The sequence below is a fragment of the Schistocerca piceifrons genome, chromosome 8, assembly GCF_021461385.2.
Source record: "Schistocerca piceifrons isolate TAMUIC-IGC-003096 chromosome 8, iqSchPice1.1, whole genome shotgun sequence".
In the NCBI taxonomy this organism is placed as follows: domain Eukaryota; kingdom Metazoa; phylum Arthropoda; class Insecta; order Orthoptera; family Acrididae; genus Schistocerca; species Schistocerca piceifrons.
This window is the reverse complement of record NC_060145.1, coordinates 206,359,956-206,379,178: the sequence shown is the minus strand read 5'-3', so window position 1 is coordinate 206,379,178 and position 19,223 is coordinate 206,359,956.

Below are 19,223 nucleotides of genomic sequence, written 5' to 3'. Positions count from 1 at the left end.
CCATAATATGAATTTGACCCTCACTACCCCAGCAGAAATAATATCCATCATAAAATCTCTACAATCAAAACATCTAGTGGGTATGATGAAATAGCAACGAAGCTAATTAAATGATGTGAGTCTGAGTTAAGTAACATATTAAGGTATCTGTGTTAACAGTCATTTATCAGTGGAATATTTCCTGAATGGCTGAAATATACTGAAGTTAAGCCACTGTTTAAGAAGGGAGATAAAGAAATAGCATCAAATTTCCGTCCAATTTCACTTTTGCCAGCATTCTCAAAAATTTTAGAGAAAGTAATGTACAATCGGCTTTATAACCATCTTATCTCAACATACTGTCAAAGTCACAGTTCGTATTTCTAAAGGGTTCTGATATTGAGAAGGCGATCTACACTTACAGTGAAAATGTGCTTAATTCATTAGACAAAAAATTGCAGGTAACTGGCATATTTTGTGATCTGTCAAAGGCGTTTGACTGTGTAAATCACAATATCCTTTTAAGTAAATTAGAATATTATAGTGTAACAGGAAATGCTGCAAAATGGTTCAAATCTTATATCTCTGGCAGGAAACAAAGGGTGTTATTAGGAAAGAGACATGTATCACGCTATCAGGCATCATCCAACTGGGAACTAATTACATGTGGGGTCCCACAAGGTTCCATTTTAGGGCCCTTACTTTTTCTTGTGTATATCAATAACCTTTCATCAGTAACATTACTAGAAGCCAAGTTCGTTTTGTTTGCCAATGATACAAACATTGCAATAAATAGCAAATCAAATGTAGCCTTAGAAAGGTCAGCTAATAAAATATTTGTGGACATTAATCACTGGTTCCTAGCCAATTCTTTGTCAATAAACTTTGAAAAAACACACTACATGCAGTTCAGAACTTGTAAGGGGTGTCCCAAGAGTATATGTCTAACATATGATGACAAGAAGATAGAAGAAGTGGATAGTGTTAAATTCTTGGGATTACAGCTTGATAATAAATTCAACTGGGAGGAGCACACCACAGAACTGCTGAAGCGTCTTAACAAATCTCTGTTTGCAATGCGAATTTTGTCAGACATAGGGGATATAAAAATGAAAAAGCTGGCATACTATGCTTATTTTCATTCCATAATGTCATATGGGATTATTTTTTGGGGTAATTCTTCAAGCCAAGTTAAAGTTTTCCAGGCACAAAAACGTGCAGTAAGAGCTATATGTGGTGTGAACTCAAGAACATCCTGCAGAAGCCTGTTTAGGGAACTAGGGATACTAACTACTGCTTCCCAATATATTTATTCCTCAATGAAATTCGTCATTAAAAATATATCACTTTTTCAAACCATCAGCTCAATTCATGGAATCACTACTAGAAATAAGAATAATCTTCACAAGGATTTAAAGTCACTTAGTCTTGTACAAAAAGGTGTGCATTATTCAGGAACACACATTTTCAATAACATGCCAGCAGCCATAAAAAGCTTAACAACCAATGAAATTCAGTTTAAGAGAAGCCTATAGGATTTATTGGTGGCCAACTCCTTCTACTCCATTGATTTGTATATATATATATATATATATATATATATATATATAAGTACAATATAACTTCTGCACAATTTCAGTGCAGTAATGCGTTCATTCCAAATAAGTATTTAGTAGTTGTATTACTCGTTTATTACCTTATAAATAAATAAACAAACTTTTTTATTTTCAATTCAGTGCATTAGTATTTGTAAAATGATTATTTCATATAGCGTTCATTGAAAAATGACGACCATGCCACTTGGGACCTGTGGAATGGTACATTGGCTTATTTGTTTGAGTTGTAAATATTTGTCATGTATTGTTGTTTTTACGACATGTTCTACATCCTGGAGGACCTCCTCACTACGGATCAATTGGAATGAAAGTAAATCTAATCTAATCTAATCTAATTTCATACAGAAAAAGGCATACACTTTCTTGTGGAATTGACTGTGCATTCAGTGTCAACCACCAGTCTACATACCAGTCATCGCTCCTCTGTAATTTGCGACTGTCTTATGACGTTGCTGGCTTCTTAAAGAGAACCACATAATCTGCGACAAATTATTTTTGCATCCTTCAACCCTCTAGTGCACATGTGCACTGCAGTGCTGTTAATGGTCGCTTCAGGGCACTGGAGTGGACTGCGTGTATTTGCAGCCTCAGGACTAATTGTGAACTCCAAAGAAGCGACAGCCGGCCGAAGTGGCCGTGCGGTTAAAGGCGCTGCAGTCTGGAACCACAAGACCGCTACGGTCGCAGGTTCGAATACTGCCTTGGGCATGGATGTTTGTGAGGTTAGTTAGGTTTAACTAGTTCTAAGTTCTAGGGGACTAATGACCTCAGCAGTTGAGTCCCATAGTGCTCAGAGCCATTTGAAAGAAGCGACAATAACAGCTGTCCAATGTAGTGGACAAGTGCACCACAGGGCTAATACAGCAAACGTTCTCGAATCCATCATTTCTGTAAGAACATCAACGTGTGGCCACCTCCCATTGCTATTAACAGTAAACTCCCATATCTTGTATTCTCTCATTTGTATCCAGATTTTTTCCACTCACAGCTCGTTGGTGTTGTTAATGAATTCTATAGCAATCAGAATCCAATTAAAACATATCTGAAAGAGTCAACTTGCGCATGACAAATCACACGCCACTGTCCTAACATCAGTAATAAAACAAGTGTAGGGAACAGTACTTAGTATCCCAAACACCACCGTCTGGTACATGTAGCATATACATTTAAGTGTCACAGGCAATAATAACACACCAGTTACAAGTTACTATCTTAGCGTCTGCTGCTTCGGTCACGTTGAATGTAGAGTTTACTTTAAATGAATTTTTATGATGTCCATAAATTGCAACTTCTTCTGAACTTTTTAGGCTAATTAAGGCCCTAGAAGCATGGTCTTTTCCGAATGTACTTCTGACCAAAAAACGATTCTGGCAGCTAGAGTTGGAGGTTTTTGTTAATCCTGTCCTTTGACATCTTGTGATGAAATTTGCACAGAAACCTTCGTCTCATAACACGTATTTCTTTAGAAGTCAAATACCAATCGCTATTGATTTAGCTCTAAAAATGTTTTAGTATAACAAAATACTTTCATAAAAATTTTCATCCCCCATTCACCCTCTTAGGAGTTGAATTTCCAAAAATCGATGAAAGCCGAGTTTTTTATTTTTAAACGAGAAGCTAGATGAAAATTTTCAGAGAATTAGTTTAAAAATACTTTCGTAATGGATTATTTCCATAAAACCTTTCATCCCTCATTTTACTCCATTAGGGATTGAGTTTCCAACAACAGTGACTCACCTGATATTTTTATTTCTAACCGAGAAGCTAAAAACAAATTTTTGTAGATTTAGGTTTAAAAGTGATTTCATAATAAAATATTTTCATACAAGTTTTCATCCCCTATTTCACATCCACAGGGACTGAAATTTCAAAAATGCTGAAACAGATGTTCTTTGTTTCTAAACGATAAGTTAAACACCAATTTTCACAGATGTAGCTTGGATAATGCTTTGGTAGTGCTTTAATGATTTATTTTATAAAAAGACTTTTACCCACTATTTTACCCCGTTAGTGGTTGAATTTACATATATGCTGAAACTTAAACTTTCTTTATTTCTGACTGTGAAACAAAATACCAGTTTTCGTAGTTATAGCTTCAAAATTGCCTTAATAGCGATATATTTTCAAAAAAATTCTCATCCCTTACTTAACTCACTTACAAGTAGAATTTCGAACATTCCCTTACTAAACTGCGCCTATAGTTTAAGGTCAACGCCCTCCCCAAAATTGAAGTTTATATTCTTAGCGGCTTGGGCTGGTCGGTGATGAGTCAGTGAATCAGTCAGGCCCTATTTCACCCCCTTAGGGGTTGAATTACCAAAAGCACTGAAACACGTAAATTTTTATTTCTAACCTGGAAGCCAAATTCAGATTTTCATAGGTTTAGAGATAAAAATGCTTTCATAATGAAATATTTTCATAAAACATTTCCTTGAGTACACTCCTGGAAATGGAAAAAAGAACACATTGACACCGGTGTGTCAGACCCACCATACTTGCTCCGGACACTGCGAGAGGGCTGTACAAGCAATGATCACACGCACGGCACAGCGGCCGTCGAATGGCGCTAGCTGCGCAGCATTTGTGCACCGCCGCCGTCAGTGTCAGCCAGTTTGCCGTGGCATACGGAGCTCCATCGCAGTCTTTAACACTGGTAGCATGCCGCGACAGCGTGGACGTGAACCGTACGTGCAGTTGACGGACTTTGAGCGAGGGCGTATAGTGGGCATGCGGGAGGCCGGGTGGACGTACCGCCGAATTGCTCAACACGTGGGGCGTGAGGTCTCCACAGTACATCGATGTTGCCGCCAGTGGTCGGCGGAAGGTGCACGTGCCCGTCGACCTGGGACCGGACCGCAGCGACGCACGGATGCACGCCAAGACCGTAGGATCCTACGCAGTGCCGTAGGGGACCGCACCGCCACTTCCCAGCAAATTAGGGACACTGTTGCTCCTGGGGTATCGGCGAGGACCATTCGCAACCGTCTCCATGAAGCTGGGCTACGGTCCCGCACACCGTTAGGCCGTCTTCCGCTCACGCCCCAACATCGTGCAGCCCGCCTCCAGTGGTGTCGCGACAGGCGTGAATGGAGGGACGAATGGAGACGTGTCGTCTTCAGCGATGAGAGTCGCTTCTGCCTTGGTGCCAATGATGGTCGTATGCGTGTTTGGCGCCGTGCAGGTGAGCGCCACAATCAGGACTGCATACGACCGAGGCACACAGGGCCAACACCCGGCATCATGGTGTGGGGAGCGATCTCCTACACTGGCCGTACACCACTGGTGATCGTCGAGGGGACACTGAATAGTGCACGGTACATCCAAACCGTCATCGAACCCATCGTTCTACCATTCCTAGACCGGCAAGGGAACTTGCTGTTCCAACAGGACAATGCACGTCCGCATGTATCCCGTGCCACCCAACGTGCTCTAGAAGGTGTAAGTCAACTACCCTGGCCAGCAAGATCTCCGGATCTGTCCCCCATTGAGCATGTTTGGGACTGGATGAAGCGTCGTCTCACGCGGTCTGCACGTCCAGCACGAACGCTGGTCGAACTGAGGCGCCAGGTGGAAATGGCATGGCAAGCCGTTCCACAGGACTACATCCAGCATCTCTACGATCGTCTCCATGGGAGAATAGCAGCCTGCATTGCTGCGAAAGGTGGATATACACTGTACTAGTGCCGACATTGTGCATGCTCTGTTGAGTGTGTCTATGTGCCTGTGGTTCTGTCAGTGTGATCATGTGATGTATCTGACCCCAGGAATGTGTCAATAAAGTTTCCCCTTCCTGGGACAATGAATTCACGGTGTTCTTATTTCAATTTCCAGGAGTGTATTTTACCCCCACAGGAGCTGAATTTCCAAAATCATTGAAACACGTATTTTTTTATTTCGAACTGAGAACTCAAATACCAGTTTTCATTCATATAGCTTTAAAATGTTTTAAGTTGTTCTTTAATAATGCTTTGTTCAAAAAAAAAATTCACCCACTATTTCACCCTCATAGGGGTCAAATTTCATAAAGTGTCGAAACAAGTATTTTTTTATTTCTGACCGAGAAACCAGATACCATTTTCCGTAGTACTACCTTCAAAATTGCGGTAACGGTGACATATTTTCAAAAATCCATTCGTATCCTATTTCATCCCCGTTAGTGGCGGAATTTCGAAAAAAATCCCTTCTTAAACGATGCCTACAGTATAAGAGCAACCTCCTCTCCAAGTTTCCGGCCTTAGCGGTTTTGGCTGGGCGACGACGAGTCAGTCAGTCATGGCACTTCCTTTTATGTACAGAGGTTATGACAGTGTGCGTGGGGTAGGAACGTTTTTTGCAATGTCCATCGATGCACAGACCAGAGGCTGTCACCGCAACGCCTCTCGAGAGTGACTGCCGCCACAGGCTGCGAGCCTACAGAACTCCCTCACCATTAGAGTGACACCTGCTTCTGCACCATGTGCCAGACGAAACGCCGACCGTATTCATGTTCCAATACTCTCACATTCGTTCCGCGAAAGCTGTGGGGGTGGTCAACATTAGTTCTGGGGTGCCGGTGTACAGGTCGTACTGATATATGGTTATTATTACGTCCCTGCTACAGCAGTGCAGACAACTGTGCTAGTAGGTGCTAGTCAGTGGATCCGAAGGATCTGGTTTTCGATTCCGCATCTTTTTAGTCACAGGATTTGTATCTGTCACCATTTTCAGCTCTATTAATGCTTTTTTGTGCAGGGTTAAGCAATCTAATTATAAACAGTAGCTCAATACCATCTTTTTGTTTACTCAAGGCACTTTATCAACTCGGTAAGTTGACTACAAATCCTAAATAATGTTGTAATCTCTGTAATTCTCTGCGTGGTTTACATGTAAGTTCAACACTTTAGAAAACAAATGGTCGTTAAATATAACTATTCCACAGGTTTAAAAACTCAGCAAACTGCTTTCCAAATCCTAGATGCATACTACGGTACTGTTATAACCCCAGTTTGTGCATTGCACAACAAAGCACGAAGTACTGCTTATTAGTATGAAAAATGCTTAGCACCACATTACAGTTATAAATTACAGCCTAATACTCAGGAGGACACGTGTCAGAATATTTAATAAGATCGGTAAGATGGTTACCTAATTGTAAATGTTTGTGCGTGCATCTAATATCTGTATCACGTAAACTAATCTGTGTCGCTATATGTCTCAGTAGTACCACGTATTATTACGGGAACATTTACAAGATGTAGCAAATCTACTAAAGAGAGTGCATAGATTACTTTTACCACTGTACACATATTGTCATCCGCCACCCAAGTACTGCCAGCATGAGAGCCAACCGTAGTTTTTTACTGCTATAGAACAATTAAGTTACAAACTATATATACGTTTTATACTCCAAATATTACATACTCCGATAATTCATACAGACAATTTTTATTTTTGAACACAGGATTGAACTTTTTTCGTCCGCGATAAGAGATTTTCAACCACATGATAGCTTCGAGAACATTTTCTATATTAAAGGATCTAAGACCAATTAGTAGCAGATTATGCGGTTGTTTATAAGATGCCAGCAACGCCATAAGACAGTAACGAACTGCAGAGCAGCGATGACTGGTACAAAGACTGGGAGTTAACAATGAACGTAAGTAAATGTAGCGTGGTATGCATAAATAGGCTGAGAAATACAGTACTGTATGATTACACTAGTGAACAAATCAGTAGAGACAGTAGCATCATAAAATATCTGCAAGTACCCAACCGGAGCGACCTCAAGTGGACTGAATACATAAAACAGAAGTGTAGAAATGCAAATCCCAGACTAATATTGTTGGTCAGCCTCGGACTCCTAGCAAGTCACAGTAACGGAAAGATAGATATGATGCAGCGCATAGTGGCATGTACGCGATTGTTTATTCGGCATGTGATGCTAAAAACTCCACTCATATTAGAATCTACAGGTAATGTACTGCGTTTCACGAAGGGATTTCCTGTTGAAAATAATTCCGAGAGAGTACGTTTTGAGCAGAACATTCCTCCCACATACGGCTCGCACAATTATGACAGAGCTAGTATGAAAGTTTACCGACAAACATTCTCTCCACGCGCCCATAGCGAATGGAATAGGGATGAACGTTAAATGACAGAGGTACTTGCCACCACATACTGTGTTCCAACAGTACCTGTGCTAAACAGCACCAACCCTGTTGTAAGCATCTGACTCGAAATTATGACTACATTTCATCCTCGTATTGGAGTACCAAAGTTTGTATTTTTGTTGTGTAGGCGAACCCAGTGGTGATATGAATGTTTGGGACGGCCGCTGTGGCCGAGCGGTTCTAGGCGCTTCAGTCCGGAACCGCGCGACTGCTGCGGTCGCAGGTTCAAATCCTGCCTCGGGCATGGATGTGTGTGATGTCCTTAGGTTAGTTAGGTTTAAGTAGTCCTAAGTTCTAGGGGACTGATGACAGATGTTAAGTACCATAGTGCTCAGAACCATTTGAACCATTTTTTTGAATGTCTGTGTGGGGGAAGAATTGTCATTCCAAGGTGCGCGGTGCTTCTGTGGCCCTGTCTCCACTATTTGGCAATAATAAACTGTCCTTCTTTGAACTGTTTTTCGATGTCATCCATGAATCCTATCAGGTAAGGACATCTTACCATGCTGCATAGCTCGCAGAGGAGGGATAATTGTTACGTAAGCAGATTCTTTTAGTAGATTTCTCACAGCATCTAAGTGCCTTCCCAGGAAAAATGCAGTCTTTGGTTCACCATTTCATGTGTTAAACACAGTTGTAGGGGACCATCACGTTATTTCGTTCCTTTTTTGTGAATGTAGAGATGTTATTCACAACACAAAAGACACTAAGTAATGCATGATTATTACTAAGTTAAACGAGGGAGGTTACAATACAGTGGGCTCTTTCGATAATAAACACAGTACCACTGTGATTGTAGAAATACACAGTAGTACATGATACTTTAGAGACATAGAAGATAAGTAGAAGTTTTGGATTTTCTGTACAATTTCTATTGCATTAGAGACACACAGTTACAAACCTGTGGTATACCAAACATAAAAAAAGTTTGCTTATTGCTCAGCTTCATATTTGCACGTGAGATCCGATATCTCTCTGTAGTATGCTGCCGTCTTGCGGGAATGAAGTATATGCCGTGGCTGCACATACGTAAATGGACATAAGGTGAGGAGTGGAGTGGTGGAGTCACGTGACTTAAACCAGTAGGGGTGGCTGAGGGCATGGGAAGGTGTCAGGTGTCTGGTGCAATTCTCACCTCGCAAGGAAGTAATCCATAGTGCTGGGAACAGCAGTCTGTAGGGCGTAATCACTTTATTTAGAACATGAAACACAATAATTATTACTAAATCATATGAGGGAGGCTACAATACAGTGCACTGTTCCATTAATAAAACACGGAAGTGTGCTTGACATTTTATCTTGAGTTCGTGTGTGGGTAGCATATTAATAGAGTTTCAGCCGTTTTTTGCGCTGGGTCTGTATCCATTGTGACGATAACGCAACTGTAGTAATTTTTTTTTGTGTGGCATGAGAGTACTGTGTATGTTACGTAGAGTTTTTGTGTAGGCAGTTTAGTAATGGAGTTCCACATGTTTTTACACATGACAATAATGCAACAGAATTGTTTTAACATCAGTTTCTTCAAATTTACAGTTGTTTTCCATCTTGGACAATAAATTATACTAATTGTAAATTATAGCAATAAGAGCCCTAGGGCAGTTCTAATTCGGTAATGAATAGGCATAATAACTTGGGTAGCAAATTACAACAAGATAATTCGGTAGTAAAAAAAAAAATGAAGTGCAGTTTTCAGATAAGAAATGGGAGCAACTATTTTTGGGGGAAAAATCCTTGGCAGTCATTTTTGGGTCGTAAATAATTACGCTATAAATTATAGAGGATTTGTGACTGATGTCATAAATTATATTAATTGGGGATTATCTTGGATGAATCTGGCAACCATGTAGGCTGATCCAGATTCCCAGATCAATTGGATAAAACCCCTCTGAATTTCCCACCATTTATACATCGCCCAATTAGCGTAGAAAGGGCGAAGATGGGAACTGGGTGGAAGGGTGGGAATGGGAGGTGAAAGGGTGACTTCGAGTGGGGAACCTGGTCACAATGCAGTATGAGATAGTGCATAGTTTAGTACATTACTATTTGAATTTCCGGCCATTCTATAGTTAGGAGACTTGGGGGAAGACTACTGTGATGTCTGAGTGTGTAGAGGATAATTAAAATAGCAGCATCAGCAAGACTGTACAGTTGCCCCCGCAGTTCAGTTACCCTTAGCCTGTAGTCTGGTTGCTTATTAGTGATAATAGCACTTGTGAGGGTTGGAAAGGGGCATTACTGTTTGTGCAATATCCACACATACGGGACTTTCGGATGTGACAGTGCCCCGACGTTGGACTGAATGAGAACGTGGTGTAAACCAAGTGCGTCGTCGAGTTTTAGGTCAAGCAAGTTTGAGCACACTGAGGGGCGCCGGCCGAGGTGGCCGAGCGGTTCTAGGCGCTAAGGTCTGGAACCACGCGACCGCTACGGTCGCAGGTTCGAATCCTGCCTCGGGCATGGATGTGTGTGATGTCCTTAGGTTAGTTAGGTTTAAGTAGTTCTAAGTTCTATGGGACTGATGACCTCAGAAGTTACGTCCCATAGTGCTCAGAGCCATTTTTGAACACTGAGGGGCGATAGTCGCGTTGAGAGTAAACCCATCACGTCTCCATCTACCATCTAAACTCGATACAACATAGTAACTCATCCCACACTATTAGACGGAGATTAGCTGAAGTCTCACTATATCATCGTAAGATGCTTAGGTTGCTGTTTAACACAACACAGACGGCCGAGTGCTGAGTATGTAGGAATCGCGGGAAACATGGGCTACTGACATAAAATGGTTCAAATGGCTCTGAGCTCTATGGGACTGAACTTCTGAGGTCATCAGTCCCCTAGAACTTAGAACTACTGAAACTTAACTAACCTAAGGACATCACTCACATCCATGCCCGAGGCAGGATTCGAACCTGCGATCGTAGCAGTCGCGCGCTTCCAGACTGTAGCGCCTAGAACCGCTCGGCCACCTCGGCCGGCGGGCTACTGACAAGTGGCATCGCATGTTTTTGAGCGATGAATCTCAATTGAGACGAAATCAGTTGACAATCGTCAGCGAGCTGATGGCGTCGAATAGATGAACAGACCTGCCAATGTTTTGGAAAGATGCGCCAGCGCACCTCTAGCGTCGTGGTGTATGGAACCATTGGCTTTAACTTCAGATCATCTCTGGAAATGTCTGCGGCTCGTGGTCTTGAGGTAGCGTTCTCGCCTCCCGCGCACGGGGTCCCGGGTTCCATTCCCGGCGGGGTCAGGGATTTTCTCTGCCTCGAGATGACTCGGTATTGTGTGTCTTTCATCATCATTTCATCCTCGTTCACTCGCAAGTCGCCGTAGTGGCGTTAAAGAACTTGTGGAGCGGCGGCCGAACCGCCCCGCGAGGGATCTCCCGGCCACCAATGCCATACGCTCATTATTATCTCTGGAAATGGTCAGGTAACTCTAACGACGGAGCTGTTCTGTGCTGACGTCCTGTTACTCCATGTGTCACCTCTCATGAGATAGTATCCTTGTGCAATCTTCCAAGAAGTCATCACACGTCCTCACAAGACCAGCTTCTCTACGAACTGCTTGCACTATGTGGAGTATTCTCTTGGTCAGCAAGATCCCCCAACACATTCTCGATAGAACATGTGTGGAACAAGGTCTGACGTCTACTCCGTCTCAGTCCCAATGTGCAGAAATATCAATGTTCTTTTATAAGAGCTGGAACCCAACGTATATCAGGAGTACATTAAATGTATTTGCAGTTGCGAATATGGACAACCATCAGCTGTGTAATGGGAAACGACAGTGAAAATTTGTGCTGCACTGGGACTCGAATCCATATTTCCCGCTTATCGCGAGCGGTCGCCTTACTATTTGGCTATCCGAGCACGACTCACGGTCAACCAAGTGTCTACAACCTGTATGTATTTTCCCGTACATGGGAAGACATTTTACTTGAAAGTCACTTGTCGGTGTCGGCGGATTAATGGTATATTGCAATGCCTGTGCATGCATGTCCAAAGGAACATTGCGTTGTAATTCGGAATAACAGAGGCACTGCAATAACGTATACATCAGGAATGCTTCCAATGACTGTAGGGTACCTTTTCCCAACCGAAACATCCCCTGCACGCCGTCCGCGGTGGCCGAGCGGTTCTAGGCGCTTCAGTCCCGAACCGCGCAGCTGCTACGGTCGCAGGTTCGAATCCTGACTCGGGCATGGATGTGTGTGATGTCTTTAGGTTTAAGTAGTTGTAAGTTCTAGGGGACTGATGACCTTAGATGTTAAGTCCCATAGTGCTCAGAGCCATTTGAACCATCCCCTGCATCTTGGTGGAGAGGTGTGCAACCTACTACTGGCAACGGATCAGGGATAAGCTCGTACCGCCAGTTTTTCACTTTCTCGTTTCACTCTTATAAGTGAGCATACCTATTCAATATTTTACAGCTTGCTGAATTACTGTAAATATTTTATTGCTTTCGCTATATAAACCAAAACCAGTTATTCTGAATTTTCTGTGTAAAAAATGTAGTCGATACTTTATATGTTACCATCAAGTTCAAACTTCGCCCTTCACCTGATTGATATACACTTATATAGCTCGTAAAAATTAGAGATTATGAAAACGAAAAAATAATAACGCTACGGCTGGGAAACAGTCACTTTGAAACGTTGTGTGGAACTTCTGTGTAACGAGGCAAGCGGTTTTGTCTGTTACGTTACAGTATTATCGTGACGATGATCATTTGTCCATTCACATCTACCCGTGGAATTGACATAGACTACTTTCTTGAACTAAAGGCATTGAAGACAGCCGCTTGTGACAGCTTAGTATTGCACATCCATACACGTGACTTCTTTTGTTTTGTTTTAATGAGTGGAAGATCCGTTAGTATTAGCAAATTTTATACCAGTAGTAACACTGTACGACGCAGGAAAAATAAAAAGTTAGAAAACAAGAATACTGTAAAAATTCGGAGCAAAATATCTGTTGGTGAGAGCTGAGCCTTTATAGTTTGAGGTCTACCGACTGTTTATTGTAACTGGCATGAACACAAGTCCCCATTAATAACGTGGATATACTTAACTTTTATAAGTTTGTTGTCCAGAGTGCAGGTCCACGGCTTCATATGAATGTTTGAGGTATTTTTATGCTGTATATACGAATAATAGCAGCTTCTAATAAGTTTGGTTTATTTGTGTTCTGCTTATAAACAACATGACATCGGTGCATTAAAATGACTTGTTCATCAGTGTTGCCACTTCACCATGCACGGAAACATTGCAGCGTCATCTTGTTGACATGAGGACTTTTGTCGTCTGATCGCAACAACCTCTCACGCAAGTGGTACTGCCAAAACCGACTCCTCGTCAGCTGAGGCTGCAACTTTTGTTCTAGGAGCTAGTGACGTCACTCCCTTGACGTCAGGGAAGCCCTATCTCAGAATTACGACGTGGATAATGATTCCAATTAAGTACTGCGTAAGTTTAAAATACTTTGATGGATGATAATACCGATAGTTCTGTGCATCCAAATGTCACTTGTATATCAAATGATTCCATTTCATCAGAGGATTACAAAAATGTTATTGGATTTCATGTAGGTAAGGTATTATGAAAGTTAGTGATATGTCGTTATTGATGTTTTAATTTATTAGCAGTAATTAATACATCGTCCTTTTAAGTGAAACTAGTTGTCAGAAGAGGTCAAAATGACCTCCTGCTTCACTGAAATACATCAGTTGCTTCAACAGGCTTTTCTTAAAAATAGTGTCAAAACTGAGATGAACAATGTTCTCATATGCGGCATTTTAGGGTTATTTGATGGGAGGCGTGATTCTGGCTTCCAGTAAATGTTAGTGAAGCTGAGGCTGGCTGCTCCTAAACGAGAAACCAAGTACGAAAATTTTAACCAAGCGAAAACAGCTGATAAAGTACACATAATTAAAAGAATGATAAAGCTATTAAATATATTCGCAATTGCGAAATATGGACGACCATCAGCCATAGAATGGATGCTAGACAATCTGTAAATATTTCTTTTTATTGAATTCCAGTCGTATTTCATCCCCTCCTTTCATTTCTCGTCGTCATTCCCTGATCCTTTATCTAGTACACACGAGCGGGAAATGCGGGTTCGTGTCTCGGTCAGGCACAAATTTTCATTGTCGTCGTCCACATTCGCATTTGCGAGTACATGTAAATTTTATAACGGCTGTAGTCGCCGCCAGTGCCTGTCATTTGGACATCCATGGGTGACCAAAGGAACATCGAATCGGAATTCGCAGTAACATAGGCACTGCAGTAACGTAATATAAAGCTCCTGGTGAAGATGGCATCATCGCAGAACTCTTCTAGTATATGTATGAGAATACGATCATCGAACTGAGAAGAAGAGCAGTTTCCAGAAAGCCGGACGTCGGCGCTAATACATCCTATACGCAAAAAAGGAGATGAGTTGGAGTCTGGAACTGCACAGAAATATCGTTAATACCAGTGACCTATAACGTATTGTCAAAAGCACTGCTGATAAGACTGGAAAACAATGAAATCCACAAACTGGTGAGTACCAAGAAGGCTGCAGAAAGGGGAGATTACGCGCAGAACTAATTTTGAATATGAAACTGGTGACCGGGTATCATACACAGAGAAGCAAGAATTTAGTGCACACATTCGTAGATTTCAAGAAAGCTTCTAATCCAGTAGGTAGACAAAGACTGTTCCAAATTTTACAGGAGATAAGTTCGGACAGAAAATCCAATGAACTAGTTAAACAGACCTTAACCAATACAACCACCAAGATCAAGTTCAGAGGAAAGCTTTCAGAAGAAGTTTAAATAAAGCTTTCAGAAGACTAAAACCAGGATGAGACTGGGGACAGACTCTCCCCTCTGGCCTTTAGCAGTGTACTGGATAAAGCGATCAGAGAATGGCGACGAGAAATGAAAGGAAAGAGTGTAATACTACTGGGCTGCAAGGAAAAAGAAATATAGCAAGATTGTCTAGGATTCGCAGACAATAATGCGATATTGTCGGAATATTAGAAGAAGCGGTTAAACAAATCACGCAACTACGGAGACAAGTGACTAAAGCAGGCCAACAGATCCCTATTGAGAAGACACAGTATATGACAAACATCAAGGCAGCTCCTAGACGGATGGCAGCAAGAGAGAAGATTCATGAAGCGGACATATTTAAACACGTGAGAGATTGGATAGAAACTAGGCTTGCAGAAAAGCAAGTAGTGGGAGCATTAAAAAAAAACGAATTTAACAAACAAACTAATTATGAACATCTAAAGTATGAAGAATGTTTAAGAAGAATATTTCGATCAGTGTAAAACTGAGACATTACCAGACAGTGATCCTCCCTGAAGCATTATACGCAGTAGAAACTCTTAACCTAGTAACAGTAGTGCTTAAGAGATTAGAACTGGTGGAACGAAGGATTCTCAGGAGGATATTGGGACCTCGAAGAACGGAAGATGATCAATTTAGAAGACGAACTTGCCAAAAACTGTTTACCAAAACAGGGAGATCCTGGAATATATCCCGGAAAAGAAGGGGCGTGCTCTACGGACATATCCTTAGAATGGACCAGAGGAAGTTAACACAGCAAATAATACAGTTTCTGGTGAACAAGGGAGCCAAAGCACGCTGGATCCAAGAAGTACAAAAGGATCTGGAAGAAATGGGAATACACCCGAATCGGAGATATACAACGGAGTGTTTTTAAACAAAAAATCGAGGGCTTCACAGGCTTCGGCGACAGATCTAGACCCAGAATGAAACCGAGAGAAGAGCGAAGAAGGATGCCAAATGTGAGAATGAAAGAATATTGGGCAAAGAGAAGTACCAGAAGAAACGAAACCGACGCGAATTAACGTGTTCCCAAGATGGCCGAAACGAAAAAAATGTGAAAAGGGACGGATAATTTCAAGCTATTTAGTGTGGCGGTCGCAAGTGTGTGTTATGTTACATCAGAACCAACTTTCATTGCGTAGGTTTTAGGTTAAGGCGAACCAAACAGTTTACATTAGCAGCAGTCAAAAAAATGGTTCAAATGGCTCTGAGCACTATGGGACTTAACATCTGTGGTCATCAGTCCCCTAGAACTTAGAACTACTTAAACCTAACTAACCTAAGGACATCACATACATCCATGCCCGAGGCAGGATTCGAACCTGCGACCGTAGCAGTCGCGCGGTTTCGGACTGAGCGCCTAGAACCGCTAGACCACCGCGGCCGGCTAGCAGCAGTCGATTTGGAACAGATCGATTGGTCGCAATTAATGCACGATTTATGAAAAGCTCGGTGAATTGAATACAATTATTTCACAAACTTACTTTTGAAGAGATAGTAAGTTTTGGACATTACATGTTGCAGATGGCTACGTCCTCCACGAGTGAATTCGTCCACTCTGCTGTCAGTTTATCCATCGCAACGACACAGCAGTAGAAATACCCCCCTCAAACACATCAATACGATATGAGTTCGTTGTCTTAATTTATCCTGTGTACTTAATGAAATTTTAAATCAGTGTAGCTGGGTGGAGTTTGAACGCCACTCCTCCTTAATGTGTCCAGTACCTTCAATCTGCACCACTTCGCTCGGAAAATCACAAATAGACAAATCTCTTTCGTTTGGAGGGCAGGAAATATCGATACATAACTGTGATAACTAGGAAAAGTGAGGGGGATTTCCGTTTAACGTGGCGTCGACGCCAAGATCATTCGTGACGATGCACAAATTCAAGTTCGAGAAGCATGGGGGTGAAAATTGGACTCTGCTCATAGTAATTAGGTGACAGATCCTTTTGCCCGATGGGCCGATGTGAATATTTTCTTGTAAATGACTCAGTACAGTGCTGTTAGTTCTCTGTTCCGCGGCGCGTGGAGTGGCCGCGCGGTTAGAGGCGCCATGTCATGAACTGCGCTATCCTTCCCGCCGGAGGTTAGAATCCTCCCTCGGGCATGGGCGTGTGTTGTCCTTAGAATAAGTTAGTTTAAGTAGTGTGTAAGTCTAGGGACCGATGACCTCAACAATTTGGTCCCTTACGAATTCACACACAATCGAATTGATCTCTGTTCCGCACGTGATGGTGTATTCTTCTGCCCGAATTCAGGTTTAATCCACGCTACTCTGTCCTGTGCAACCCTCTGGAGCTCCCAATAACTACATCCATTTTAATCTGCTTGTGGTATTTACTTATCCCTTGGTCTGCCACTACAATTTTTCCTGCTTCCCCCCCCCCCTCTCCCACCCAAACACACACACACACACACACACACACACACACACGCACACACCTCCATAACCCTTCACAACCAAACTTACGATTACTTCGTGCCTTCGGATGCGTCCTGTCAACAGATCCCTTCTTTTAGTCAAATTGTGCCATAAATTTCTTTTTTCCCCAGCTCCATTCGGTCTCACTTCATTAGTTACGTAATCTTCAGCATTCTTTTGTAACACGACATTTCAAAAGCTTCTGTTCTCTTTTTGTCTGAATTGTTTATTGCCAACGATCCACTGAAGTGCAAGTCTACTCTCTATACAACTATATTCAGAAAAGACTTGCCAACTCTTACAATTATATTATATGTTAACAAATTCTTCTTTTTGAGAAATGTTTTCGTGTTATAGACCAGAAATGTTTTCGTGTTATAGTCAGTACGCATTTTATATTCTCTCTGCATCGGCCATCATCAGTTTTTTTCCTGCCTGCTTTTAGTGACTCATTTTCTAAATTAATTCCTTCGTTATCACTTGATTTAAATCGTCTACATTTTATTACCCTTGTTTTACTTTTCTTGATCATCATCTTTTAACACCTTTTCGAGACACTACCCGTTCCGTTCAGACGCTTTTCCTAATGCTTTGCTGTGTCTGACAGAGTTACCATTTCATCAGCTAATCTCGAAGTTAATATTTCTTCTCCCTGAACTTTAATTCCCTCTCCAAATTTCTGCTTGGTTTCCTTTACTGCTTGCTCATGATAAAGATTGAATAACACCAGAGAGAGAGAGTACGAGGCCTGTCTCACTTCCTTCTCAATCATTGCTTCCCTTTCTCATGTCATTCGACTCTTATAACCGAAGTCCGGTTTCTGTACAAGTTGTAAGCAACCTTTGGCTCCTGTATTTTATCACTGCTACTTTCTGAATTCCAAAGAATGTATCTCAGTTATCATTCTCAACAGCTTTCTCTAAACCCACTGATGCTATGAATGTTCGTTCTTCTTTAACTTATCTTATAAGATGTTTCGTAGGGGCGGTATTGCCTCGCGACTTAGTTCATTCCTTCGGAACCCAAACTGATCTTCACCAAGGCGGCTTCTGCCAGTTTCTCCGTTCTTCTGTAAATAATTCGTTCCAATACTTTGCTGCAGCACTTCAAAATTACGATAAATGTCATAAAACGTAAAGTGATGGTTAATCGAATGTACCAGGCACTTCTTAAAAAAAGGTAGTTGTGCGACTACACATCATTTATATCTTTCTAGCAGACTACTTACTTCTGTTCCTGAGTTCCTGTACAGTATAAAAGGAGGATGTCCGGGAGAAAAAGTTTTCAACCACATTTGACATCATTACTGGTGCTTGTCAGACGTTAGGGACAGATTTTCAATGAATCTTATTACAGCGTAACCCATGCCTTAGATCAGAAGTTGGGTACACTAGAGGAAACTGCAGATTATCGTATTTGCGAATACTTTGAAAGAAAAGAGACGTGTGGCTGGTAAACTTCGAGGGGGAGTATTACCCGCCTGCTTGGAAAAGGTTTTCTTCCTTCACTTACAATGACTCCTTTCCTCGCGACGTGTGACTGTTGAGTCTTTAGCCAATGTGACTGTGTCTGATTTGTATGTACTATATACACAACGTGTACTATCTGGCCTAAAGTGCTCGGACACCTATTAGTGGGCTTTAATATAGGATGTATATCCCTTTAATATAGGCTTTAATATAGGGTGTCTACCCTTCGCATTTACGGCCGCTTGAACTCTGCTGGAGACACTTTCAGTGAGGTGTCTCGATGTCTGTGGAGGAATGGCAGCCCATTCTTCTTCAAGACCAGAAACCAGAGAAGTTAGTGATGTAGGGGTTTAGAACGAAGTGGAGGTTCTCACTCATCCCAGAGGTGCTCCATTGGGTTAAAGTCGGAACTCCGGACAGACCAGTCCAATTCAGTATTTTCATTATCCACAAACCATTGCTTCATAGATGCTGCTTATGAGAGGGTTTGTGGTCACAGTGATACAATCGTCGTCTCCGAACTGTTCCCCTTCTGTACACAGTACACATTGCAGTAAAATCTGTTGATATCCTTCCACATTTAGCGTCTTCTTAAGCGCAATAAGGGTACCACATCCTGACCGCGAGAAACACCCCTGTACTGTAACGCCACTTCCCCTGGAACTTCACTATTAGAATTGTAAATGGTAGTAGGTAACGTTCTCCGGTGATTTGCCAAATTCAAACCTTTCCAT